Source organism: Hordeum vulgare, chromosome 6H (genome assembly GCF_904849725.1).
Source record: "Hordeum vulgare subsp. vulgare chromosome 6H, MorexV3_pseudomolecules_assembly, whole genome shotgun sequence".
Classification (NCBI taxonomy): Eukaryota; Viridiplantae; Streptophyta; class Magnoliopsida; order Poales; family Poaceae; genus Hordeum; species Hordeum vulgare.
The window spans coordinates 363,644,124-363,648,144 of NC_058523.1; positions in this window are offsets into that span (position 1 = coordinate 363,644,124).

Below are 4,021 nucleotides of genomic sequence, written 5' to 3' on the forward strand. Positions count from 1 at the left end.
AAATGGCATTATTAGCTCCAAAAAGGCATAATTAGCTAATTTAGCCCCAAGAAGAGGATAAGAGGAGAAGATAGAGGAAAAATTAAAAGAAGGAAGAAGAAGAAGAAGAGAAGAAGAAGGACAAGGAGAAGGAGGAAGAAGAAGGAGAAGAAGGAGAAGGAGGAGAGAAGCTCATTCTCCTTCTTCTCCTCCTTCTTCTCCTTCTTCTTGTCCATTTTCTTTTCTTATTTTTCTCCTATTCCTTCTCCTTGTCCTTCTCATTCTCCTCCTCCTCCTCCTCCTCCTTCTTCTTCTTCTTTTACTTCTCCTTCTTCTTCTCTTCTTGCTTCTTCTCTTTCTTCTTCTACGTAGCTTAGACTCATACAACAAAGACATACTTAGCTAATTATCCTACAAAATGGCATAATTAGCCTAGTTAGGTAAAAGCATCATAAGAACCTTGGTTAGCTCATTAAAATGACTAATTTAGCTCCAAAATGAAATAATAAGCTCAAAATGGCATAAGAACCTTGGTTAGCTCATGAATATTATATAATTAGCTTGGCTTCCACCTAAATGACACAATTAGCCAATTTAGCTCGAAAATGCCTTAATAATCATAGTTGGCTCCAAAATGACATATTTTACCGAAGTTAGCTCTAGAATGGCCAATACTTAGCTTGGCTTCCACCTAAATGACATAATTAGCTTAGTTAGCTCGAAAATGGCCCATTTAATAAAAAATGACCTATACTTACCTAATTATCCACCAAAATGACATAATTAGCTCCAAAAAGGCATAATTAGCTAATTTAGCCCGAGGAAGAGGATAAGAGGAGAAGATAGAGGAAAAATGAAAAGAAGGAAGAAAAATAAGAAGAGAAGTAGAAGAAGGAGAAGGAGAAGGAGAAGGAGAAGGAGGAAGAACAAGGAGAAGGAGGAGTGAAGCTCCTTCTTCTTCTCCTCCTCCTTCTTCTCCGTCTTCTTGCCCTTCTTCTTTTCTTCTTCTTCTCCTCTTCCTTCTCCTTCTCCTTCTCCTTCTCCTCTTCCTCCTCCTCCTCCTTCTTATTTTACTTCTCCTTCTTCTTCTCTTCTTGCTTTTTCTCTTTCTTCCTATACGTAGCTTAGACTCATCCAACAAAGACATACTTAGCTAATTATCCTACAAATTGACATAATTAGCCTAGTTAGGTAAAAAGGTAATAAGAACCTTCGTTAGCTCATTAAAACGACTAATTCTACTCCAAAATGAAATAATAAGCTCAAAATGGCATAAGAACCTTCGTTAGCTCATGAATATTATATACTTAGCTTGGCTTCCAACTAAATGACATAATTAGCCAATTTAGCTCGAAAATGCCTTAATAACCATAGTTGGCTCCAAAATGACATATTTTACCCAAGTTAGCTCTAGAATGGCCGATACTTAGCTTGGCTTCCACCTAAATGACATAATTAGCTTAGTTAGCTCCAAAATGGCCTATTTAATAAAAAATGACCTATACTTACCTAATTATCCTCCAAAATGACATAATTAGCTCCAAAAAGGCATAATTAGCTAATTTAGCCCGAAGAAAAGGAAAAGACGAGAAGATAGAGGAAAAATGAAAAGAAGGAAGAATAAGAAGAGAAGAAGAAGGAGAAGGAAAAGGAGGAAGAAGAAGTTCTTATTGTCCTTCTTATTTTCTTCTTCTTCTCCACTCCCTTCTCCTTCTCCTTCTCATTCTCCTCCTCCTTCTTCTTCTTCTTTTACTTCTCCTTCTTCTTCTCTTCGTGCTTCTTCTCTTTCTTCTTCTACGTAGCTTAGACTCATCCAACAAAGACATACTTAGCTAATTATCCTACAAAATAACGTAATTAGCTAAGTTAGGTAAAAACATCATAAGAACCTTGGTTAGCTCATTAAACGACTAATTCAGCTCCAAAATGAAATAATAAGCTCAAAATGGCATAAGAACCTTGGTTAGCTCATGAATATTTTATAATTAGCTTGGCTTCCACCTAAATGACACAATTAGCCAATTTAGCTCGAAAATGCCTTAATAATCATAGTTGGCTCCAAAATGACATATTTTACCGAAGTTAGCTCTAGAATGGCCAATACTTAGCTTGGCTTCCACCTAAATGACATAATTAGCTTAGTTAGCTCGAAAATGGCCCATTTAATAAAAAATGACCTATACTTACCTAATTATCCACCAAAATGACATAATTAGCTCCAAAAAGGCATAATTAGCTAATTTAGCCTGAAGAAGAGGACAAGAGGAGAAGATAGAGGAAAAATGAAAAGAAGGAAGAAAAAGAAGAAGAGAAGTATAAGAAGGAGAAGGAGAAGGAGGAAGAAGAAGGAGAAGGAGGAGTGAAGCTCCTTCTTCTTCTCCTCCTCCTTCTTCTCCGTCTTCTTGCCCTTCTTCTTTTCTTCTTCTTCTCCTCTTCCTTCTCCTTCTCCTTCTCCTTCTCCTCTTCCTCCTCCTCCTCCTTCTTATTTTACTTCTCCTTCTTCTTCTCTTCTTGCTTTTTCTCTTTCTTCTTCTACGTAGCTTAGACTCATCCAACAAAGACATACTTAGCTAATTATCCTACAAATTGACATAATTAGCCTAGTTAGGTAAAAACATAATAAGAACCTTCGTTAGCTCATTAAAACGACTAATTCTACTCCAAAATGAAATAATAAGCTCAAAATGGCATAAGAACCTTCGTTAGCTCATGAATATTATATGCTTAGCTTGGCTTCCAACTAAATGACATAATTAGCCAATTTAGCTAGAAAATGCCTTAATAACCATAGTTGACTCCAAAATGACATATTTTACCCAAGTTAGCTCTAGAATGGCCGATACTTAGCTTGGCTTCCACCTAAATGACATAATTAGCTTAGTTAGCTCCAAAATGGCCTATTTAATAAAAAATGACCTATACTTACCTAATTATCCTCCAAAATGACATAATTAGGTCCAAAAAGGCATAATTAGCTAATTTAGCCCGAAGAAAAGGACAAGACGAGAAGATAGAGGAAAAATGAAAAGAAGGAAGAAGAAGAAGAGAAGAAGAAGAGAAGAAGAAGGAGAAGGAAAAGGAGGAAGAAGAAGGAGAAGGAGGAGAGAAGCTCCTTCTCCTTCTTATTGTCCTTCTTCTTTTCTTCTTCTTCTCCACTCCCTTCTCCTCCTCCTTCTCATTCTCCTCCTCCTTCTTCTTCTTCTTTTACTTCTCCTTCTTCTTCTCTTCGTGCTTCTTCTCTTTCTTCTTCTACGTAGCTTAGACTCATCCAACAAAGACATACTTAGCTAATTATCCTACAAAATAACGTAATTAGCTAAGTTAGGTAAAAACATCATAAGAACCTTGGTTAGCTCATTAAACGACTAATTTAGCTCCAAAATGAAATAATAAGCTCAAAATGGCATAAGAACCTTGGTTAGCTCATGAATATTATATACTTAGCTTGGCTTCCAACTAAATGACATAATTAGCCAATTTAGCTCGAAAATGCCTTAATAACCATAGTTGGCTCCAAAATGACATATTTTACCCAAGTTAGCTCTAGAATGGCCTATACTTAGCTTGGCTTCCACGTAAATGACATAATTAGCTTAGTTAGCTCCAAAATGGCCTTTTTAATAAAAAATGATCTATACTTACCTAATTATCCTCCAAAATGACATAATTAGATCCAAAAAGGCATAATTAGCTAATTTAGCCCGAAGAACAGGACAAGAGGAGAAGATAGAGGAAAAATGAAAAGAAGGAAGAAGAAGAAGAAGAGAAGAAGAAGAGAAGAAGAAGGAGAAGGAGAAGGAGGAAGAAGAAGGAGAAGGAGGAGAGAAGCTCCTTCTCCTTGTTATTGTCCTTCTTCTTTTCTTCTTCATCTCCACTTCCTTCTCCTTCTCCTTCTCATTCTCCTCCTCCTCCTTCTTCTTCTTTTACTTCTCCTTCTTCTTCTCTTCGTGCTTCTTCTCTTTCTTCTTCTAGTAGCTTAGAGTCATCCAACAAAGACATACTTAGCTAATTATCCTACAAAATAACGTAATTAGCTAAGTTA